General features: G+C 40.5%; 1 protein-coding gene across 4 annotated transcripts in view; it reads left to right on the top strand.

Moving 5' to 3' along the window:
- Positions 1–25,614, top strand: part of ANO4 (anoctamin 4) — a 461,908-nt gene that overhangs the window by 80,391 nt on the left and 355,903 nt on the right. The window contains exon 1 of one of the 4 annotated variants that reach the window (XM_068560978.1): positions 10,180–10,432. The exons of the other annotated variants lie outside the window; for them this stretch is intronic. The gene's annotated coding sequence lies outside the window, so the exon portion shown is untranslated. Of the gene's footprint in view, positions 1–10,179; positions 10,433–25,614 lie in introns of those variants that run through there. 4 annotated transcript variants of the gene reach the window in all.

Consider the following 25,614-nt stretch of genomic DNA (forward strand, 5'->3'; position numbering starts at 1 on the left):
TCTTGGTGGTGTACAGTCTATGGTTTTGGACAAGGGTATGATATCCATATCTGTTACAGGATCATACAGAATAGTTTCACTGCCCTGAAAGTCCTCTGTGCTTTGTCTCTTCATCCCCCCTTCCCACTTAACCCCTGGTAACCACTGATCTTTTTATTGTCTCCATAGTTTTGCCTTTTCCAGAATGTCATATAATTGGAATCATACACTATGTAGCTGTTTCAGAAAGTAAATACCGCAATAAAGGGAGACACACGATTTTTTTTGGTTTCGCAGTCCATATAAAGGTTATGTTTACACTATACTGGAGTCTATTAAGTGTGCAATAGTGTCATCTCTAAAATGTGCATGACTTAATTACACTTATTGCTAAAAATGCTTGTCATCATTGACAAGGTTGCCACAAATCTTCAATTTGTAAAAACAAACTGTATCTGCTGTACCTGTGAAGTACAGTAAAGTGAAGTACAATAAAATAAGATATGCCTGCATTCATTTAAGGTTCTTCCATGTCTTTTCATGGCTTGATAGCTCATTTTCTTTTAGTGAGGAACAATATTCCATTTCTGAATGTACCAGTTTGTCCATTCACCCCTTGAGGGACATTTTGGTTGCTCCCAGGTTTTGGCAATTATGAATAAAACTGCTATAAATATCCATGTGCAGGTTTTGGTGTGGATATAGGCTTCTAACTCATTTGGGTAAACACCAGGGAGTACAGTTGCTGGATCATATGGTAAGAGTATAAGAGTGTGTTTAGTTTTGTAAGAAACCAGTTAACTGTCTTCCGGAGTGGCTGTACCATTCTGCATTCCCACCAGCAATGCAGACTTATTTTTGTTGGAGGTTCAAGGGACTTCTTAAAAATTCATAAAAGGAAAAATCCATCCCGACAAAGTTGTAGAATGGTCAGCACATGGCCTAGTTTCATTTTACGAAAATATGAGCATGTCACAGTCCTTTAAAATGCTCGTTCTGCTTTCTCCTCTCAGCTCAAATAATAGAACTCAAAACTGGTTGCCGAGAAATGAGGAGAAATGGTATAAAAAGCAGACTAGATGATCATATCTGTAGCACTGATATTATGGCTCATTCTTGATTTGCTACTTGTGGATCTGCAACGCTGGGGGGATGGGGGATGCAGGTGTGCTTCTGCCCTGCCCCCCAGCCGACTTAGCCAGGTGTCTGCAGTCTCTCGAGTGGGCTTCCTTGCTGATGTGGACGTCCCCCCTTCAGCCACACTAAGGGGAGATTAGTTCTTTAGTGCTGATGGCAACTGCAGCTATTGGCAGAAGAGTGTTATTCCAGTTCTTTGGCTGCATCATAGCTAATTTCCTGTGAGGGAATGGGTGAAGAAATTGAATAATCCTCTGGCTGGTGTGGAGGGTCCACTGCAAGCCCCAGGTCTTGGGCTACTTCATCGAACCAGAGCCCTTCTTGTAAGTGTGCCTGTGTGTTGGGGGGGGCCCTGGGCTTCTAAGGAACATCAGCAATCCTAGTCTCAACACTCAGGCAGACAGGGCTCTTTCCCCTCCAAACTTAAACGCTAGTGAAATCTCTCCAAGAAGCCCCTTCTGCATAAGAGAATCAATAACCTTTCCTCTGACTGACAATTCAAAGTAGAAGGGATGTTTGGAATGCTTTATTATCCCCAAGATGCCCCAATTAGTTGAGTTACCATTAAGAGCCAGGAGTTCCAGAGGTTGAATCTTTGGAGTAAATTAATGCCTGTGGTGTTTTATAATTTCAAGGAGAATTTTTATATTTAAACTTTAAAAAAAAATGAGCTAATTAGAAATCAGCTCAGAGGGATTTTTAAATTCTTTGAACTGAAGGGGGTTTTGGCCAATAGTATTCAAACAATTCCACAAATATGCACTGAGTATTCATTGATGCCAGGCATTGCAATAAGCAGAGAGGTTAGAAAGATAGGTAAGATACTCTCCATCCCTCAGGGAACAGTCTAGTAAGAGCATCAGACATACAAGGAAGCTCAGTATAACCATTTATGTGAGTGTCTCCAGGGAGGGTTCCTCTCTGGGGATGCAAAGATGAATAAAACTCAGGACTAGGACTTTCCTGAAGGAATCAGATAATAAGACGTTATAATACTGTGTGATCCGTGCCATAACTTAAGGATGATGAACTCTGTTAGAGGGTAGGGAGTGAGTGTCAGGAAATGCCTGGAAGAAGAGGGATAGGCTTGGTCTGGATCTTGGAGAATAAGTAAGAGTTGAGGAGGAAGGGGGCTGGGCTGAGAAATTCTAAGCAATGGGAAAAGCTTGTGCCAGGACCCTGACATTTTAAACAGCTTGGTGAATTCTGGAACTGAGTATTAGGGCATGGGTAAATGGGAAGATGCAAGTGGGGAGTGACAGAGGAGGAAAAGTTGAAGAGTCATGGGGGGCTCTCATGTGATAAAGGAAGGAGTGCACTTCATCCTGCACATGGTGATGAAGCAGAGAAGAGGTTTCAGTGGGAGAGGGCAGGCTGGTGTTTTCACTTAAAAATCCTCAGGTGGCTGCAAAGGATGCATTGGACAGAGGGAGACACAAGGCAGGGAGACTGCTTCTGGGACTATCACATTAGGTGCAGGGAGAATTTGTAGCTAGGCTAGGGTGGTGGCAGTGGGAAGATGATGGAGGAAAGAAGTGTTCGGGAGGTGATGTGGACAAGATGAGTCAAGCAAGGATGACGCTGAGATTTCTAGGTACCCTATAAAGTGGGCAGAATAGTCTTGCACATAAGAGTTCAATAAATGTTATTTTCCTTGGGCAACAGAGTAGATAGTGATGCTCTTAAGTGGAGAAAAGGAAAGCTAGAGGAAGATTTGGGAGATAAAAGATGTATTTGGTATTGGGTCTAGGATGTTTGTTCCTTTAAAACAAAACAAAAACTACCTGCTTCCTGTTTCCTGCCAATGACAAATTCATATGCTTCTTTGATAGACTGGCGTATTATTGCTAATTAAAAATACTCTAATTCAAAACTATGTCCTTCCAGATGACCATTGGAAAATATCCTTCATATATTATGCATGATTGCCACGGATATTTATTTATTAGGCCTCCTCTTGGGCCAGGCTAATCAGAACAGGGATGATGTGGTCAGGCTTGGGAGGATTTCTGTATTTTGCCTTTCCAGACAGCTTCTTGGGAGGGGAGAGAAATTGTCTAGGTTCCTGGGCTTCTGATATTCTGAAACCATTTGTTCTAGTTGATGCTTCAGAAACCAAGGACCTTGTCAATTTCTTCTTGGGATCAGCTTGGACCAGAGCAATTTTAGCATAAAATAAAGGAAGGAGAACATGAAATAGGGATCCAGTAAACCTCCTGATTTATAAAATAAACATAATTTAACATTTTTTGCTCAGTGTTTCAGTTCCAGTTACACAAGTGAGGATCAGCATGCTGATTTTGGTAGTGCCTGTTTCTAATAGAGGCAGGAGTTGCTTATTACTGGTAGGTACCCCTTGTCCCTGGATAGTGTTTTAATGCCTGTTAATGAGTGTGACACATTATTAAATGCCTATAATAAACTTGAACATTGTGGTACTGCCCTGAATACCATAATTAAGTGACCTCAAAGATTTCATTCCCCTTCAAGAGTCAAGATAATTGGAATTTTGTCTAGATGTAGAGAAACTTGGGAACATTGTACAAACATTGGTCATGCTGTAAATATTCAAGAAGTGAATGCTGAGTGTATATTATGTTCTGGACACTCTGTTAGGCTCTGGGGACAGAATGAGAAGCACAAGAACAGTGCTTGCTGGAGAGGAGCATATGTTATATTGCAGAGGACAAATAGGCAATCAAATAAATAAGATGGAGGTAAATGTTGCAAGAAGAGTGAAGAGAGTCATGTGCTGAGAAAATGATTGACAGGGTCAAGGAAGCCTTGCTAAGGAGCCATGCCGGGATCTAAGGAAAAGGATGAGGCAGAGGAAACACGTACACAGTCCCTGGGGTGGGAATGAGCTCTGCAAGTTCGAGAAACAGAAAGAGGGCAATGGTTGGGCTGTATGTAGATATTGTAGAGTGAGGGAGAAATGGCTACCTTGTTCCAACCAGTCACGGAAGGCTTATTAGAGACTTAGAAATGAAATAGATGTATATTTACTACATATAGATATATACCCCACCTAACAAGGTAGGTGTTGTTACTCCCATTTCCTAGATGAGGGAACTGGGTGTCCGAGACCAGATCTACAGAGCTAGGGCCCGAGTCAGGGCTGTCTGACTCTTCCACTGTACCCTAAATGCAGACCCGCAGAATCGGAGCAAGGCACTTGGAGTGATTAAGTGCTGAGTCATTGGCCTCCTAGGCTGGCTTCCCTGTGATACCTGGGCTTTGGGATATTAACAACAATGATCAAACAATGATGACAGCAGTGGCAATACCTATACCTACTATCACATACTTTATAGTTCATAAGTACTTTACCGTGCAGTTCCTTATTTGTGGCTCAGAAGAACCCTCAAAGGTAAGCAGGACATGTTTTATTCTTCTTTAGGTTAAGAGATGGCCTGAGGTGACATGGGACAGGGCTGGGACTTGGCTCTTCTGATTCTAATCCAGGGCCCTTTCCTTAAACCACAGAAACTCCTGATTAAGGAGGAGATAAATATGGCTCATAAGCTTGTAATCCTTCAGACTTCCAGAAAACAAATATGTACTTTTTTTTCAAAGCACTTTTGACTGTGAAGACAAGGCATAAAAGATCGACTCACTCTCATGACTTTATTGAGCTTCTATTGTGTGCCAGACACTGGGACTGCCAAAGGATCCCAATAAAATAAGTTGAAAGGTACTAATTTAGCACAGTGTTACTTGCCCTATGATATAAGACTAGAAAAAATGCTATGGAAATACAGAGGAAGAAGTAATTAAGTCACTTTTAGGAATTTGGGGAAGACCTCACCAAGAAGATGACAGTAAACTAGGCCTTGAAGGATGAATATTAGGGTTTCTCTGGGGAGAGAAGCAAGGAAGGTTATTCTAGGAAAAACAGATAAGAATACTATAATAAAAGAGTATGATGGCTCTGAGGAATAGTAAGTAATCAGGTATATCTGCAGCATGGAATATATAGGATATCATAGTGGGAAAGGAGGCTGGTAGACTGAGGTCTGATTGCAGAGGGCCTTGAATGCCAGGCTCAGGTGGTGCTGTATTTGGCTTGACCATCCCAAGTTTACTAGCAAGGGGATGACATGATTCTATTTTCTTTGTCTTAGAAAGCAAGTGCTATTGGCAAAGGGAGATGGGACTGGAACAGAGGAAAGGTTAGAAACTATTGTAGTAGTGAAGGAGAAAGAATGAAGCCCTGAATTGGTTGTAACCCCTAATTATGTGTTGAGAGGAAATGTAACACTGGGACTGAAGGACTGATTGGATGTGAAGACACACTGATTGGATTTTGGACATACACACTAGTGTTACATTTGTACACATACATATGCTCTTTTATTTTGGCCTCCCTAGACTCAGCCCAGTTCTCTCTGACTCTTCCAGGCAGCCATTGATTTATTTTTTTTCATCCTCAAAAAAGGAGAAAATGTTATAGGTCTGTAATCTTATAGGTCCTTTCTGTATGATTTGATCTTTGACCCCATAGGAGTCTTCTGGCTGAGAAATGCTGAATGCAATCAAATTTTTGAAGAGTTGGAGGCTGTGATATTATTTATGTCCTGCAGATTACTTACCTTTTATGTATTTGGAACTGTTGTTGCATATTTGAAAGCCCTCCTACTAAGCACTTTAGGGAAATCATTCTCAGCCAGTGACCTCAAGTAGGGAAACATTAGCAGAGCAACCTATTCTCTGTTTCTGGCCTCCTGCTGAATGCTAAAGGAGAATTTAGGTATTAGATAAAGGACTATAATATTTATGTCAGATCCCACACATTTCTAGAATATTCTTTCCTTCTACTTTTTTATTAATTGAGGACTACTCATCCTGGCTTTAAAATGTAATGTGGGGTCAGAGTTAGAAAAAAAAAGTCAACAAATACAGATTGCTTGCTCTTTAAATTATAAGCATCAAGAATTTATTTCTGTTGCAAAGAAGGGTTCTGAGGTAAAATGGGTTTTTCTACTTTAGCTTGGATTCATTTCATTCCTATTTCACCCAAATTCATGTAACACTGTGGGAAGGGTCCCAAAATAATCTCTACATTCAGTCAAAAACATCTGCAGGGGAGTCTTCCATGTTCAGATCAATGTTTCCATGAAAGAGAAGCAGCAGTTTGGGGCTATTCCGGTGGTTCATATACTGGCATTGCCACCTGGGAAAGCTTTCAACTCCCTGCACCCCAGTTACTTCAGTGAAGATGATACTCATGTCCTACGAGTGTTGTGAAGACTAAAAGAGGTGTGAAGCCACTGGAATTAAGTCTGGCACAAATGAGGTTTCAGTAAATATTAGCTCCTTTAGACACCAGTTTATAGAAGTTAGGCAAAAGAGACACAGGCTTTTTCCTTTAGGGAGATTATAACTTAGTTTTCAAAACCATTGATTGGCAGAATGTTGTTTAAAATTCCTTCTGTTCCATTGATCTGTGTGTCTGTACCACAGATGCCAGTGCCATAGTATTTTGATTACTGTAGCTTTGAAGTATAGTCTAAAGTCAGGGAACGTGATACCACCAGCTCTGTTCCTCTTTCTCAGGATTACTTTGCCTATTCAAGGACTTTTGTGTTTCCGTACAAATTATAGAATTAATTGTTGTAGTTCTGTGAAAAATGTCTTTGGTATTTTGAATAGGGATTGCATTGAATCTGTAGATGGCCTGGGTGTTATGCTTAGTGAAATAAGCCAGGCAGAGAGAGACAAATACTGTATGTTATCACTTATACATAGAATGTAAAAAATGAAATGAATGAATATAACAAAACAGAAACAGACTCACAGATATAGAGAATAAACTAGTAGTTACCAGTGAGGAGATGGAAGAGGAGAGGAGCAAGATAAGGGTAGGAGACTAAGAGGTACAAACTCCTATGTATAAAATAAGCTACAAGGATATATTGTGGAGCAAAGGGAACATAGCCAATATTTTATAATGTTAAATGGAATATAATCTACAAAAGTTTTGGTGTTTTTTTTAAAATTTTTATTTATTTATGGCTGCATTGGATCTTCGTTGCTATGCACAGGCTCTTTCAGGTTGCAGCGAGCGGGTGCTACTCTTCGTTGTGGTGCACGGGCTTCTCATTGCGGTGGCTTCTCTTGTTGCGGAGCATGGGCTTCAGTAGTTGTGGCTTACGGGCTCTAGAGCACAGGTTCAGTAGTTGTGGCGCCCGGGCTTAGTTGCTCTGTGGCATGTGGATCTTCCTGGACCAGGGCTCGAACCCGTGTCACCTGCATTGGCAGGCAGATTCTTAACCACTGTGCCACCAGGGAAGCCCTCTACAAAAGTTTTGAATCACTGTTGTACAACTGAAACTAATAGAATATTGTAAATCAATTATAACTCAATAAAAAAGAAAATTCTTGATTCTCATGCCTCCTGTTAAGTGTCTGATGTCAAAAATGGAATTACACAGCCATTTATCTCCTTGGTGATCTAGAAAATAGGTATGTTTTTACTTTTTCTCTTCGGGCTGGTTACAGAGTAGAATCCATTTTCAGTGTTGAAAGACTGAGCTTTAAGAATCCTTGGCTTTCAGACTTTATACAGCTCTGTCAGCATGCTACTCAGAAGCAAATTTCCTGAAAGAGCTATCTTTTTTTCTTTTTCAAACAAATGACAGGTGTAGGTACATAATTCAAATTACCTTGTAGTCTTAAAAAAAAAAAAAAGGCATTAAATCATATTGTTGTAGAATTTTAGCCAGATTCTCTTGACCATTGAAATGGCCATCTAACAAATATTTTAGTACTGTTGTTACTCCAGTGAGCAAGACACAGTCCCTGAAATTGTCCATGTTTAATTGACTTGGATAAATATTTTGCGACTTAAAAAATTAATTGTTGCTACCTGAAATGGGAGGTATTTCTATATTTTGAGGAAGGAGGAGTGAAGTGGCCAAATTTTAAAAATTAATTGCATTTCAGCAAGTGACTGGAATACTTGTTTTCATTGACCCGATTGTTATATAGATATGCAATTATTTAATCAACTAAGTAATTTGTACTTCTGTAGTTTTATCATTTTCATGCTGCATTATAACCCTATGTATTCAAGGTATTGAACCTGTTCCATAAACAGTATTAATCTCAATTACTTTGGGAGCTTTAAATACTATTCCCTTATTAAATATATTCTTTGTTATGCTGCCCATGTTTTTGCAGCATCAGAAACTATTGATGCTGATAAAAGCAAACATTCAGTTAAAAAAACCTTTTCATGTTTTAATTAATTAAAAAAATTAATTGTGCATTTATATTTCTCAAATGGTTTTGGTTATGGAACACACCTTATAGGGCTAATTTAGAACTTTGAGTCCAAAATTCAACTTCATGGCTTGGTTTTATCTGAGGGACATTAAAATAGTAGAACATTTTCTGTCTTGGCAAGATTTGCAGTGTTGAAATTTTGAAAAGAAGATTTAATTTTGTCCATGAAACTATAAACTTCTTGCAGGCAGGGCCTGCCTCTTTTATTTCTGTGCTACCAGCACATGGTTGGCTGTGGTTAAAGGTTTGCTGATTGGAGTTGAACTGAAGTGAATAACACAACAGAATTTGAGACTCAATCTCCCAGGTCTTCCTTGTTTAATATACATAGGATGAACCTGACAAAACAGTCCTTTTTTCATTTCAAAAATTTCATTTTATTTTGTTCATCTTTGATGTGGAACATTTTTACGGCCTCCTGCTGTAACTCATTTGGGTAGTGAGTTAACTTCTTCCTTGGAACTTAGCCCTTCGTTTTACTTCGCAGTATTCAGGCTCCCCAAAGTTAGCTTGCCTCTGGGTAGAGATTGCTGCAAAATTTCCAAATGATCCTTCAACATGTAGGTTAAAGCAGAACTAAAATTAAGGACTGTATCATGTAAGCCACCTGAAAAACAAACCAACCCAGGGACATTTGTGTCTTCCTATTAACTCTTGGCTAGCACAAGGAGTTAATATTTCTTGCAAAGATAAAAAGATGACCCAAGACAATCTCCCCAAGGTAAACAATTCTAAAGTTTTACTGTGAAATCCAATTCAACTAGCATTTAACTCTAGAACCTACTCCCGTATTTAATTTAATCATCACAGCCAAAACCAAATTAATACATACATACTGAGGTTACAGGTTCAATATTAAAATAGAATGGGGAGAAAGGCAGGCAGGAAAAGTATAATATTCTCTGCTTAGTCACTACTAAAGAATTTGCTCCTTTGCCTCTTTCATTAGTCTAGCTCAGAGTTTTTCAAACTTCAGTGTGCCTGTGAATTATTATACAGGGATTTTTTACCCAAATCCCCATATTCTGTCTTATGGGTGATATAAGAAAACTCAAAAACAAATGTTACTATCTTTATAAACTGTCTCTAACAAGTACTTCTATACATATATCATACAAGAAAATATACTGAAACTGAGAGACAGATTTCAGAGAGACCTTTAACCCTTTTCTGTCTAAACGACTCACCTGTGAAACAGGGCTCCCGGTCCCTGGTATTTCATCCTGTGCCTTGGACATAAAGCAGCCCACGTCCAAAGTGTCATTATTGTACTCGTGGTGACCTCTTTGCGCACATCATCAGGGCTGTCTGGTCTGTGAAATGCCATTAGATATCATTTAGGATGGGTTTCGAGTCTGGCTTCTTGCAGAGATGCGGTGGGATGCTTAGGAAACTTCCTGAGTGGTTGGTATAACTATGGGTCTTTGGGTCTTACTTTTAATAACAAAGCAAATATTGTCAGCAACTGGGCAGAGGAGGGTAAGATGCCAATCCTGCCAAACTCCGGTGGAGGCAGGGGGCTGCCCTGCCTCTCTGAGAACCGGCTGTCATCTGCTGCTCTCTTGTCACACTGACACGGCCCCCTGGCTGGGCTGATTGGTCGCTGGCAATAACTGATAGGGAATACTGATATTCTCGCTGGCAGTTCCTCACACTCCAAAGAGGCTCCTTTCCACCCCTCTTCTCACCTTCCCGACCCCTGCCTGCTGCCCAGCCTCCCCTAACGACGCTGCCCCTGCCCCCCGGGGGAGGAGAGCCCTGGGCGTGATGCTGTGAAATCCACCAGGCTGCCTGCGTTCAGGCTTGCTCTCGGGAGAGTCCTGTTCCCGACTTCTCAGGGTTTTCACAGCACAAACAACTGCATGCGGGCCCGAGGGGAGGCTGAGAAGGACTTGTGTGTGTTGGTTTTACCGTCTTTCATCACTTTGTTGGCTTCATCCCGTATCTGGAGCTCCGCGGTGGATTTCTTTCTGCCTACGACACTGAGGAAGGATCCCTTCTCCTTCTGTTGACTCTTTCTATTTTTATGGTAAGTGCTTGCATTCAGTGAGCAGCCCTGCTGCAGTGAAGTGAACGCTAGCTCTCTTCCCAGCTAAGCTTAGTGACCTTCTCTCTGCGTTTCTCCTGTTTTCCTGGATCCATGTCTGGGGTGATCCAGCTAACGAAAATGCCGGGGGCCATGTGTCTGGATTGTTTGTCTTTTTATTTTATTTTATTGTTTCCATAAACCTGAGCTCCTCGCCTGTGCTGGAAACATAAGCGCTCTCTCTTTGTCCTTGAAGCGGCAGGCAGGGAAATGTGTGCACGATGGTAAACTGCAGCAGTGTGCAGGTGATCTGTGGAGGGTGACTGACAAATTTGGGCAAGATGAATCCTCGGCGTGCTGAGGTGCACTTCTCAGAATCCGGAAGGGCCGGGCTGATCGGCCCACCTAGCAAACTATTTCATCTTTCCCGGTGAAGACAGCACGCGTGTGAGTTATGTCGGAGTCGGCTGTGGGCAGTGGCGCCTTAAAGCACCTGCCTGTGGGTCCAGAATGGCCCTGTATCTTTCTTGTGGGCTTTACAACTTGGGCAGTAGCATTCGTGGCTGCGGGAGGAACCCTGTGCTGGCGGGCGGGGTAGACTGCATGACCTCATTGCTTCTTTCCCTTTGGAATCTCAGGGTGCCTCTTCTGCAAACTGTGTCTTCCATCCTCTTCAGAGGGTGGTAGGGCAGCGATGAGAGGCACGTTACTGAGTTGACAAGATAGTTTCAATCCTCCTTCTGGGAGATAAAAGGCTTTGAGACTGTTGGAATGGTTAGACTTTCCTAAGAGAAAATAAGCAGGTTTCAGAGGAAGAACATGCACGTTGCGGTGACATCAGGCAGACTGTTTGTTCCAGGGCATTTACTCTTAGACTAGTGTTCTAATTTTTCACCTGGTCTCCCGAGGCGTGCTGCAGAGAACACCACAACTTCAATTACTGGCTGCCCCTTGAAGCCCAAAGGAAACAAATCGAGAACATTTTAGTATAGTTCTCACTTTGTGGAACCTGGGGTTGAAGGGGAGTCTCTTCTCACAGGGAGATGTCTTTCTTTTCCTTTTTTTTTTTTTTGGTAGCAGGTGTGTTGGATTATTTTGGTCAACGTAGCATTCTAAAGAATAAGCTTCACAGTTCTAATTCTGCTTGGTTATTTTCTGGTCTTGGACTGGAGATGGGTTATTTTATTTGATTTTGTGTGGATTTTCCAGTTGTGGTCCATTTAACTCCAGGGAGGGTAAAATGTGGAGTGAAATTTCTGGTCTCTCTCCCTGTTGACTGGGAGTTTGGAATATAAAGTTCCTTAACTGTCTTGCTCTTTCTCACCACTTTTGTTTCTACTGTCTGTGTGGATTTTTCTCAAAATAGTGGTGATGACATCAGGCATATGCTTTTATCCCGTTCCCTGGGTCCAAAGTAGATAATTTGGTTGTTTTGGGTGGAGGGTTCTTTAAATACATGAAAGGGTACATTAAAACAAAGAACAAGAATTGTAGATGTTTACATTATCACCCAGCTTCAGAGTGAAACCAGCAAATAGGTTAACAGCAACAGCAACAACCAAAAATTAGGATCCTTGCATACTGTAACCTCTGAATCATTAAATAATGTCTGAAGTACTTTCATCATTGTTTGGATTAGCTGTTCTAATATCCACACTTCCCTACACTCAGTTATGGCTGGGAGCAGTGTTGTCATTTGACTGGCTGACTTCTCTGCTTCCTTTGATTCTAATGTTTAGTTGTTTACTTTCATTCCTGCTGGTGTTTTCTTTGCTTAATTTTTTTCCTCCAATCGCAAGGATTTTTATCAGGTGCTTGGCAACTCAACTTGACGTATTCATCAAGACGGAAAGGGTTAGAGTCAGCTTGGGTGTCATGGAAATAGACTCCGCATTTCACGCTGCAGGCCATTTCAGATGCCTTTAGAAAATACTTTGTTTTAATTAGTAGCAACTTTAGCTTTGAGAGAGGAAATTCAGTGGGCTTCCTTTATTTTACTGAACAGAATATTCACCCATGCAATCAGAATTGTATATATGCAAGCATATGCACAAATGCACTGTTTACTTGTCACTGTTAAGTGTACATATTTTAAATAGTTGTAGCGTGCTCATTTAGAGAAGAGGAGAAAAATTTGAGATACTGCTTTGCATTCTCTAGCTAGCTTCCCCCCCCCCCCCCCCCCCCCCCCCCCCGGGTCTTGGTAGGGATTTCCCCGATTTCCCCTCCACCCCCACCCCCTCCAGATAACCGCCTTTGGGAATTTCTTTGAATTGGGAGAGTGCATTCTTTAGCATTTGCTTGTCTCACAGCATGGTGTCAGGTTAATTCCTTTGTAGAGTCTCTGAAGGCAGCATACACAATCACTGCAGAAAATACCCGGAAAAGCTGTGCTGAGTGGAGCCAGTAACTCTTAGCCTCTTGGTGTGATGAAGTCACTGCAACATTTTTTGCGTTTTGTGTGTGTGTGTTTATTTAGCTGCTGTGCCTTGTAACCAATTTTGCTTGCAACCCTAGCAAGTTGTACTTATTTGAAAATGGGTCTAGAAATAGCTAGATAGGTGTAGATGCAGTTACTCATTTTTCACATTTCTTTTTTAAAAACTTTTGGCTGCGTTGGGTCTTCATTGCTGTGCACGGGCTTTCTCTAGTTGCGGCGACTGGGGGCTACTCTTCGTTGCTGTGCGTGGGCTTCTCATTGCGGTGGCTTCTGTTGCGGAGCACGGGCTCTAGCCGCGCGGGCTTCAGTAGTTGTGGCATGTGGTCTCAGTAGTTGTGGCGCATGGGCTAAGTTGCTCCGCGGCATGTGGGATCTTCCTGGACCAGGGATTGAACCCATGTCCCCTGCATCGGCAGGCGGATTCTTAACCATTGCACCACCAGGGAAGTCCCTTTTCACATTTCTTAATTACAGCTATCATTAAAACAGTGCTTTTACTGTTTCTTTTGATGGTATTCTATTCAATAATTTGAAACCTGTAGTTTATATTCTGAATCAGTATTCAGAATTCTCCATTATCTTCCTTTCTACTTTTTCCCAGTTCTGCTTTACTTATATTTCTATGCGTGAATAGGCATTCGTGTACACATATAAACTCAGTGAAGATCGTTGGATTAATCAAGAGTTGGTTAATACCTTCTCTTTTTTTTTATTTTTATAAATTTATTTATTTTATTTTTGGCTGCATTGGGTCTTCGTTGCTGTGCGTGGGCTTTCTCTACTTGCGGCGAGCGGGGGCCGCTCTTCATTGTGGTGCGCGGGCTTCTCATTGTGGTGGCTTCTTTTGTTGCAGAGCACGGGCTCTAGGCACACGGACTTCAGTAGTTGTGGCACACGGGCTCAGTAGTTGTGGCACATGGGCTCAGTAGTTGTGGCACATGGGCTTAGTTGCTCCGAGGCATGTGGGATCCTCCAGGACCAGGGCTCGAACCCGTGTCCCCTGCATTAGCAGGCGGATTCTTAACCGCTGCGCCACCAGGGGAGTCCCAACACCTTCTCTTTTAGTAACCAAAACTCTAGTGCTCAACCTGTAATCATGTAACTGAGAGAAGAAATTGTCCCTGTTAATATAAATATAACCTCATGTGTCTGCAGGCATTCCTCTCATTGAAACTATTTTCCATAGTTGATTACCAGGACCAGAAATAGAATCAGTTTTGCGTTTTAATTAATGACATTCTAGATTTGTCTAGGTTGGACTGCCCTCAAATCTTGAAATGTTTACTATTTAAAAGGTCTTCCTGTAAAGAGGGGGAGTTTATGGATGATACAAAATGAAACCACTTGATTATGTGATACAGCCTTTCTTTGGCAATTGAATGAACCATATCATTAAGGATGTTGGCTGAGTTTTCCTGTGGCTTTTTACAATATAATTAAGGCTCTATATTCCCTTTACCACCTCTCCATGAGCCTTTTTTTTCACAGAGTAAAAGGAACATACAACTCCCCCATAAAGCTGCTTAGAGGGAGAACCATTCTTTAACTGAGATTCAAAACCACTTCCAACACCAGCTATGGTGATCTACTTTGAAAGGAGCTTGCTATTCAATTGGCAACTCAGACAGATTGTATAAAAGAGGAGAAATTCTTCATGAGCTGTTGAAGACTGCATTTTTGAAATGCGTCTCCCTACAGAATTCATTTAGGACTGTAGTCACTAGAGCAGCTTTGCAGAAAAAAATCATGTCCTTAGGAGCATAATAATCTACCCAGACTGTCATAAATGTTTATGTGCAAGTTATGTCTCTTGGGTGGTAAAGGGAGTTGGCAGAATTTTGGAGGAGAATCAAATCACAGCCCCAAAATAACGTAAGACGAAAGGGGAAAATTCCTCCCTATACTTAGCATTTAATTCTCCAGTCAGGCTGTTGGCCCTTAAGTCTGAAGAGCCAAGAAATTGTTAAAAACACATAATGACAGATTTTGTGGGCCTGTTCTGTAATAGAAATCTTTGACCCTTAATTAGGCATCTGCTGAGTGACCTTTTGGCTTGCAGCCATTCTTATAGGAAGCAGACATATCGTAATACAGCAGGAATTCACTTACATTTTTCCTGTTGGTCTCCCACTGGAGACCTCCTGTGAGTGTCAGAGGGAATGAGTGTCTGGAGACCACGGCCAGTCACAGCAGGATGTCTTCAGGACCCCGGGTGCCAGTGTGACCCCAGCCGCTAACTGGCTGTCAGATCCGAAGTCATATCTGCTACGTTGGGCTTGGTGGGCCAGATAATCTGAGGGCTCCCCCAACCATTAAAAATCATGAACTGTTGTTCCAGCTCTGTCTTTTTACTAGGTGGGTAATTTCTAAGGCAATTGATCTAGATGAGACATTCCTAGAGGGGATGGGCTATAGCTTCCCTTGATTTACAAAGCCCCCAGCACTACGACAGTGACATGAGCAGCAGAGTTACTCAGAAACATGTGATAATGGTGATCCTTCATGAACAGGGCTCATGTGTGTATGATGACGACCTGCTGCCCCTGGGACATCTTGAAATACCTCTTCTTATCAAAAGGGACCTGGAGGAGCATCTTACCTACCCTCTCGTTTCATAGATAAGAAAGCTAAGGTCCAGGGAAGTTAAGTCACTTCCTCAAGAAAGTGATCTGGTTAGCACCTGGGCAAGACAGTTGAGTGCAGTGTGCATGGATTTACTTAGACTCCAGCTCCACTCCTGGTGTGGGACCCCTTCCACGATACACAGCTGACACTTACTGTGTTATTCTTTGCTCACAAAACTGCTTTGTGGCATCTGACTCACTGGTGTCCATTATTTCTGAGTTTATTTCATGCAGATTACGTCGCTGTACCAGTCAGAGTGAGTCAACATCAAGCAACTGTTTATGGTCATGTGTTCATGCCTGTGTGGAAATCCACTTTTTTTATATTGAAACTGCTTTTCTTATGAACACTTCAAGAATTTTAAAAACATTATGCTTAATTTCCCTCCCTGTGCTTCAACCATTTATTTCTGTTTTATAGAGGGGTGATATTTGTGGATCAGTTCCTTTGTCCATTCATTCACCTAATACTCATTGAGCACCTATTGTGTCCACCCTAATGCCAGGCAGTAGTGAGCCGGTGGTGAAACAGCTGGATGTGGCCATTGCCCTGAGGGAGTTCAGTCTAGTGATGCTTCGTGGAGTTTATCTTCTCTTGATTTTTCAGCCAGTAATCTGCTTTCTGTTTCTCACGGTTTCTCAGAATCCAGTTGAGAAACAGTTTGCTTGGGCAGTTCTTTCCTGTGATTATTCCACTGAGAAATTCTTTTCATGAAAAGGCACCTTTGCTGTCATTGCAACGTATATCTTCCCGTTTTCCAAACTGGTATTTTTAGCTTGTGATTTTGTTACCTGACTGAACAAAAGAGATTAATTAGCTGAATTTGTTTGGACTGTTGTAGTGATTCACAAGATGACTGTTCCATTCTGTGACAAAACTAGCCTGATCCTGGAATCCTAAATTTATAGCCTGGATAGCACAGCGTCCATGGAACTAATTGCAGGTTAAAGACCAAACTCCTTGGCCTTGTATACCAGGCCCATCATAACGTACAGCCATTGCTTCTATGCTCTGCTTCTTGTTCTGCAGCTCCCCTAGAATGTTCCAGAAGTAACAAAACATTTGCAGTGCTCAGAAATAAGGAGCTGTCTCTTGCCTCAGTGCCTTTGCACATACCGTTTCCTCTGCCTGCAATGTCTCTCCTCTCTTGAGACTAACTTTCAAGTTCAGATATCATCTCCCACAGAAGCTTTTTGACACTTACAACCTTTATTGACCCCTGTGCCCAAAGCTGAGCTAGGTAGACCCTGTCTGTCCTCTTACAGACCTCATAGGACTTTATAAAGGTCTCATAGGACTTTATAAACTATAAGTATAATTACTTGTCTACTTGGCTCTCTCTCCCAAATAGACATCTTGTTCCTTGAGGGCAGGGACCATGTTTTCATCTCTATATCCCAAGGCCCAGCTGAGTGACTGCTGATTAACAGATATCCAATAGTTCTTGAACAAATGGATCACGAATCACCATAGAAAACCTAGGGTGCTGGTATTGACAACTACTGCTCTGTGTGGAAAACTTAATTTTTCAAAACAACGCGACTATATGAATTGTACGGAGAAGGATAGAGAGATTGGCAGCCATCCTGATGTAATCCATTAGAAATTCTATGCAAAACCTCAGAAAATGTCTCTGCCTCCAAATGAGTTTCAATAAAGTAAACGACAAGAATTAAGTGTCTTCTATAAGCAAAGCATTGTTAGGTCCCCAGGAATGAAAGATTTAAATACAAAAAAAAGCAGCAGTGTAATTCCTGTCTTCCAAAAGGCCGCAAACTAGTGAGAACTTGTTCTGCGTGCAAATGACCTTGTTATAAGGCGGACAGTTACAGAGATTCTAGTAGGCTGTAGGCTTGCAGATGAGGTGGGAGTAGAAAGGTCATTCCAGGCAGAGGGGCTGGCTTGAGCAAGAACCTAGACATCGGATGATGGGTCAACAATTAGGTGGCTTTGGTTGGGAAGTAGAGGGAGTGGGGTAGGGGTGGGGGGAGGAGAGTGGAAAATGCAGAGGAAGACAAGGGACCTTTGGGTGGGGGAGATGGGAATGGTATCAGAAGATCTGAATGGTAGTTGATTTTTTTCTGTAAGTTGGGAGGTAATTAATAGGGTCTAGAAAAAGCCAGTTGGAAATTGTTTGGAATCTCTCTTTGGGTTTAATTAAATCAAAAGGCTGTATTCAGCAGGGAAAGAGAGCAGTTGCTTAGCGTAAGACATTTGTTTCTCAGCCATCCCTTTTGCCCTTGAGGGTATAGTTTGACATTCAAAGTCATCACGAGGAAATGAAGCTGGGAAATCTAACCTAAATCAATCAATTTTAGACCTAGAGAGAGTTGAGGATGGAGGTCACTGAAGTGCCTCTTAACACACTGTCCAGAGTGTAAAGAACCCCCCGGGCCCTTTGGTGCTTTTATTGCTAGTAACTTACTTTTTTTTTTCCTTTTTCAATTAGCTTTGTGCTATTTACAAAGAATACAATCATCTTATGAACCAGTGGGTATAGGCGTGCATGAACTACTTTCATGTAGGTGAAGAAGTGGTTTAGAAAATTTTCTGCTGTGCCTCTTCCCTCCTTTTTTTTTTTTTTTTTTCTTTTAAGAATCAGGGAACATATGTGTAGGGAGTGGTGAGTCGTTAAGTTTTGTGTGTCTCAGAATTGGATCTGATCAGATGACTGTCCATCTTGAAAGTAACCTAAAAAGAGATTGAGGAGTTAGGAAAATCTCTAGAAATCTTGGCCAGAGTATGAAAGCAAATCTTGTTTATGGAGCGAGAGATGATGAGGCAGAAGCTTCATTCACTTAACTTACTCACTTAACAAGTACTATTGAGCATTTACTATGCTTCTGGCTCAGTTCTAGACACTGGAGAAACAGTGAACAAAACAGTCAATGTCTTGTCTTCATGGAGCAAACATTCTGGTAGGAAGCGAAGAGGAAACAGACGTTTTGGCATATGCAAACATGTCATGATGATAAGCACTATGGAGAAAAAAAATGAATGATTTTGCTATTATCTTCACATTTGGGCTTTCTTTCGATTTATTTAACTTGCGTATTTTCGAATCATTTTTTCATTCAATGTTTCCCGCCTACTGTTTTTATATTTACTTTCTGACTAGTCTATCATAAATAAATCAAAATCTTGAGGGTTTTTTCCCCTAGATAAGTGCAACTGTTGAAACCATTAGAGTGTTATGAACAAAAGTTGTAATCAGGTATTCAGTTCTTGAATTGACTTATAGGAAAAGTACTGTGGACATCAAAGCCCACGGTATGTTTCTCAAGGATAAAATTGTCAGAATTTACAAGAGCAGGATATGGCATAGGAACAGATCTGTCTCTCACCTGAGTCTGAGGGGAGCAGGTTAGGGCGCTCTGGAAGACAGAGTGTGGAGCTTAGGGCCCTGGAGGGGACAGAGAAATGGTGGGCATCACCAGGGAGCACAGCTCACGGGGAGAGGAAGATGGGATTGAACCGAAGTGAACACACAGGAAATTTAGCAAGGAATCTCAGTTGGGGAGGGAGGATAAATCCAGAGAGACATGTGTATGTCAATGAGCAACGCTTCCAAAAACAGGTTCTGCCTAATGTAGAACATCTCTGTGAACTGGTTAATGGAAATAATGACTTGAAACAAAAAGCAGTATTTATGGATTTCTAAAAATTCCCACTCTGTATTCTGTGTGGTCTTGAATTCAGTATCAGTGTTCCATTCTACTCCAAGCAAGCTTTCAGTTAATACTTTCTACCTTGCTTCTAAAAGAATTAGGATTTAAAGAAAAATATCTCCTGGTGGTGGAGAGCCTGGGCTCTGGGGCAGATAGTCTGCTTCCCATCCTGGCTCTGCCAGTTACTCGCCTTTGGACCTTGAGCAGGTTACTTAGTCTCTTTGTATAACATTGTCCTCAATTATAAAAATGGGGGTAACTAATATTCTCTATCTTATAGAGTGGCTGAGTTAAATGAGATGGTACTTGGCAAGTACTTCACACAGTGGCTATAAGATGGTTATACTGCCGAACAGTTTTAACTCATTATTATCATTGTCTCTCTGCTGTTAGGAGTTTGGAGAAATTCTCATATGTATGTATGTATTTACCTGCTTAGCAGAACTTTTCTTTAATAATTATGATAGTGCTTTCTTCTTCATGTTTGTGATTAATGATTTGACACTGAAGCTTTTTGGAGGGATCTCACAGGTTTTGTTCTCAGTCTCTGAGATGCTTATTGTGATTAAAAATTCACTTGGATCATAAGTCTTGGATCATAAGTCAAAGAGATGTATGACCCGGGGAATTGAAAGACCATGTGGCCACAGAGGTCAACGGGAGGAGGATCAACTAGACATAGGAGGTGACTTTCTGGCAGGAAAAGAAAAAGGTGAGGTCAAAGAGAAAAGCGCAAGATGGCAGCAAATAGGGTTACATTCCTTTGACTCTGTGGATATTCTAGAGGGTTTAGGAATGGTTGCTCTTCAGGTGGTGTAGGGTTTAGGCAAGCTACTGCTGCACTGTAGCTTGCAGTTTCCTGGAGAGACCTACCAAGGAAATGAGGTTGGTGGAGATGGAGGCAGGGTGGTTAGGGAGGAGTGGTTATGTGCCAGTAAGTTGATAGGAAAGATTTGTAAAAGTGGAGTGCTGGGGCACAGGGAATATGAATTTAAAACTTTGATACCTCTTAGCAAATTGCTATTGACTTAAATCATTGCTAATCTGCTGGGGAGAAAGTAACATCTCATAGTTTAATCTGAGTATCTTTTCATGTGCTTACTTTGTATCTTCCTCTTCTGTTGAATAGTCTGTTCATGCCCTTTGCAAGCTCACTTTTGAAATTTGAGTTTTGCCTTTGATTTTTAGGAGCTCTTTATATATTAAAGAAATTAACGTTTCCTATAAGATTTTTTCCCAAATAGTTTCTGCTATTCTGTCATTTATCTTTTGATATTGTCTATAATATTTTGGGCCTAAGAGCTTTGTTTTTATGTAAAGTTGTCATATGTTTCCTTGGTACTTTCTGGATCTTGCAGGATAATCAAAAAAGCCTACCCAACTCTGGGGTCATAAAACTTATTCTTCAACAGTTTATTGTTGGAATTTTATGATTTTAGTTTTGTATATGTCTTTGGTTCGCACTTATTTTGCTATAGTAATGAAATAGAAATCCAATTTTATTTTTCCCCATAACTACCCAGTTGTTCTCTCCAAACATTTCTTTTTTTTTATTTTTATTTTTTTTAATTTTTTAACGTCTTTATTAGAGTATAACTGCTTTACAATGGTGTGTCACTTTCTGCTTTATAACAGAGTAAATCAGTTATACATATACGTATGTCCCCATATCTCTTCCCTCTTGCATCTCCCTCCCGCCCACCCTCCCTATCCCACCCCTCTAGGTGGTCACAAAGAACCGAGCTGATCTCCCTGTGCTATGTGGCTGCTTCCCACTAGCTATCTATTTTACGTTTGGTAGTGTATATATGTCCATGCCACTCCCTCACTTTGTCCCAGCTTACACTTCCCCCTCCCCGTATCCTCAAGTCCATTCTCTAGTAGGTCTGCATCTTTATTCCTGTCTTGCCCCTAGGTTCTTCTGACCATTTTCTTTCTTTTTTTTTTTTTTTAGGTTCCATATGTATGTGTTAGCATATGGTATTTGTTTTTCTCTTTCTGACTTACTTCACTCTGTATGACAGTCTCTAGGTCCATCCACCTCACTACAAATAACTCAGTTTTGTTCCTTTTTATGGCTGAGTAATATTCCATTGTATATATGTGCCACATCTTCTTTATCCATTCATCTGTTGATGGACACTTAGGTTGCTTCCATGTCCTGGCTATTGTAAATAGAGCTGCAATGAACATTTTGGTATGTGACTCTTTTTGAATTATGGTTTTCTCAGGGTGTATGCCCAGTAGTGGGATTGCTGGGTTGTATGGTAGTTCTATTTTTAGTTTCTTAAGGAACCTCCATACTGTTCTCCATAGCGGCTGTATCAATGTACATTCCCACCAACAGTGCAAGAGTGTTCCCTTTTCTCCACACCCTCTCCAGCATTTATTGTTTGTAGATTTTTTGATGATGGCCATTCTGACCGGTGTGAGATGATATCTCATTGTAGTTTTGATTTGCATTTTGCTAATGATTAATGATGTTGAACATTCTTTCATGTGTTTGTTGGCAATCTGTATATCTTCTTTGGAGAAATGTCTATTTGGGTCTTCTGCCCATTTTTGGATTGGGTTGTTTATTTTTTTGATATTGAGCTGCATGAGCTGCTCCAAACATTTCTTGAACAATGTATCTTTCCCTTGCCTTTGGTGTGATGATTCTTGAAAAAGATAATATTTACTTGGACCAGGGTGAAGGTGGCATGAAAGGGTAGCATCATCTATTAAATCCCCTCTGCAGGTAGAGCTATTTTTGGAGAGTTTACTCTGTTTTGTTGACTGTCAGTTTGTTGGCTAACTCTGCACCATGTTAATTTCTTTAGTTTTTTATGTTTTAATATCTGGGATGGATGGCAAGTCTTCACTTACTACTCTTTCTTCATTCCAGGATTTTCCTGTATCTTCTTACATTCTTATTTTTTCTATATGAACTTTGAAAATTGTCTGGTTCTTAAAAAAATCATGTTTTAGGGGGAGGGTTAAATTAAGTATATAGATTAATCTGGGGAGAATATTTTACAAAACTGAATCAACCTGTCCCCAAACAGAGTGTATGTTCCCATTTATTCCAATCTTGTTTTGTGAATCTCAGTAGTGTTTTAAAGTTCTTCACATATATCTTGATAGTATCTTTTTTTTTGAATAAATTATTTGATTTGATAATTATGATAAGTCCTTACTAGTCTTCACATATTTCCAGAAGTATTGAGGGATGAGAAGGAAATGGGAGTGTTCGTTCAGCACCATAGAATGAATAAATTACCTGGGAGAAAATATTTAAAAATCTGTATAGATGTGATTGATTTTTTTTTTTTTGTGGTCCCTCCTTTAAAACCCCATATTCTGAATTGTTGATTTAACCATAAAAATATATTTGTTTTAAATTTGCAATTGAATTTGTTTTTCACACTCTCAAATTCAGAGGACCAGTTGCTCTGATCCTTTTGCACAGTGTTCTGTTAACATTCTTACATTAACTCATTTGTCTATTAATTAACTCAGGAGGCATTTAGTGAGCACTTAACATAGGCCAAGCATTAGGAATATGAATACTAATAATACATGGTTGCTTTCATTAAGGGGTTTGCTGTTCACTGGGAGACTGACCTGCAAACAAATAGTTATAATAATACGGCAATGTGCTTGCTTGAAAACCTATGCAAGGTGGAATTGGAGCATGGAGGGGAGGGCCTAGGGCTGTCCTGGGGCAATCAGAGAAGGCTTCCCTGAGGAGGTAGCATCTGAACCATTTAGATGAGTTGCTTTCCAGGTGGACAAAGCAGAAGAGGCTGCTCTAGGCAGAGAAACTAGCAAGTGCAAAGGCACTGTGGCATGCCTGATCTACAAGTAATTTAGTCTGTGGGGCTAGGGTAGGAGATGAGGCTTAGCCAGTAGGTAGGTGCCTGATGCCAAAAGGCTTAATATGACATGCTAAGCAGGTTTTGCTATATTCTGTAGGTGTTGGAGAAAATGTAGCCTTCTAAACTCAGTTAAGTCAATTTTATTTTTTTAAGTAGAGATTAGAATATCTAATTGCAGAGACAGAAAAAATTTAGATATTAATCCGGGGGGTGGGGCATGACTAAGGAATAGTCTTCTTGAAGGCAGAGATATTACACATAATTACTTGTCAGTTTGCCTTAGTCATTAATGTATAAGAATCTGGGAAAACACAATTTAATTAATGGGCATGATTGGATATTTAAATAGTTACTTAAGTGTATGCTATAGAGACCTTTCAAAATATGTTAAAAAGGTAAAAAGTACTTGATTCTCTGACTCTGGGGTATACTTAAAAAACTTGCCTACTTGGTAAGGTTAAAACAGGCAGATATACAGTTTACATTGCAGCTGTAATTGTGGCATCTGAGTAATTTACCTGGTTCCCAACAGACAGAACCAAGGGTAATTCCTGCCTAGGCATAGCCTAGTTAGAGTCTGGTTAGGTGGTCTTGGTTTGAGTATGATTGGAGATTTTGAAAACGAAATAATTGAGAAGAATCAAAGCAATATTATAATGAAGCTAAAAGCAGTTTACTACATAGCTAACTTAGTCATGTATCTAACAAATTATAATATACGCGAACTGTGGGTTTTACTGTAATATCTGTCTAACTATGTACTGTTACTACATATCCTTACTAAAGGATGGGCAAACTTTATAGCCATGAGTGACAAAAGGATCTTGCTTGCTGCTGCATGGAGAAGAGATGGTAGGGAGTCAGGGTGGAAATAGATCAGTTAGGAGACTGGTGGAGAAGTCCAGAAGAGAGATGCTGATGGACCAGGGTGGCGGCATTTGAGGTGGCAAGAGGTGGTAGGATGCTGGGTCTGTCTCCACACTGGAGCTGAAAGATGCAAACATAGAATATTTTAAAGGGAGATGAGGAAAGGCTAGCTGGGGAAGCTACTTAAGCAAGAGCAGTCAGTGCAGCTGATAGCTGAATGGGCCACCATGACCTCTTGCAGGGTTAACTTTTGTGCATCTGTATACTTGCAAACCGCACTGGAATGTGTGAAATGATTCAGTAGTGATTTCCCAGAATTGCCTTCCTCTGAGAGGCTGCATTAAGTAGGGTTAATTGGAAGTATATAAATGGTGTCTACTTCCCTGAGCAATAAAATTGATAAAGAGACTACACGAAAATTTTAACCTTAAGCAATTTCACAGCCTGAGAATTTTCAGCAAATAGTAATCAGGGCCCTGATAATAAGAAATTGGCAGCCCATTTGGATTGACATGGGAGAGGAACAAACTGGGGGCACAGAAAAGGACCCACAGATCATGAATCTTGGGAGTGTGGGGAAAAAAATGAATGAAATGTGGCTGCAAATTATAAGTTGTGTAACATTTAATTCAAGTGCTTTTATTTTTATTTATTTATTTATTTTTTAACATCTTTATTGGAGTATAATTGCTTTACAATGGTGTGATAGTTTCTGCTTTATAAGAAAGTGAATCAGCTATACATATTATGCATATCCCCATATCTCCTCATATATATGGAATCTAAAAAAAAAAAGAGGTTCTGAAGAACCTAGGAGCAGGACAGGGATAAAGACGCAGACGTAGAGAATGGACTCAAGTGCTTTTAGCTAAAGAGAATTCTTTCTAAAACCTAGGTTACTCTTCTCCATTAGCAAAAGGTTATAAAATGTTTCAGAGTTGAGTCAAGGCTAGTTCCCTTATCTTTGGAAGTTATCTTTGATGCAGAGCTCTCCATTCCAAATAGTAAGTATATTTCTGTAAGTCATGTGGTGTTATGTCATGAAGCTGAAAATACAATCATGAAAGTTTTTACAGATCCCAAACTTTTGTCAGACCTTGCCTTTTGGAAGGATTTTAGGCTTCTTCTAAGAATTTAAATTTTCTCTGCAAAATTGAGGATGAAAACCATGGCCGAAACTGCTCTAGTCATCACGGACTGCATATATTTCTATAATATAAGATGAGTAGTGGTCAAAACTGGTCAGGAATGGAGACTGTTCTCTTGGCCACATTGATCAAGGGATATAGTTTGACAGACATTCTCCGGTTAACTATTCATACAATAAACCACACACAGTCCTCATTGAATTGGGTGGATTCATTCTTTCTTGAATTAACCTGTTACTGTCATCGTAAGTCACAAAATTAAAGACCTTTACAACTGTTGTTGTTGTAGCCAGAGCGATGGATAAGGAGTCCCTTAAACAATGGCAGTCAATATGAAACCTTTATCCGTGACTAAGCATGAAGTGGCATTAACTGGCTGCTGTTTTTGTAACCTGATATAGATTTGAGTAGACTTACGTCAGTGTTGATGATACACCATGTATGTGGGTGTGTGTATGTATATACATATGTATATATGTATACGTGTATACATATGTATATATATGTGTATATGTATGTATATACATATGTATACATGTATACATATGTGTATATATGTGTATACGTATGTATATAC

The sequence above is a fragment of the Eschrichtius robustus genome, chromosome 13, assembly GCF_028021215.1.
Source record: "Eschrichtius robustus isolate mEscRob2 chromosome 13, mEscRob2.pri, whole genome shotgun sequence".
Lineage (NCBI taxonomy): Eukaryota > Metazoa > Chordata > Mammalia > Artiodactyla > Eschrichtiidae > Eschrichtius > Eschrichtius robustus.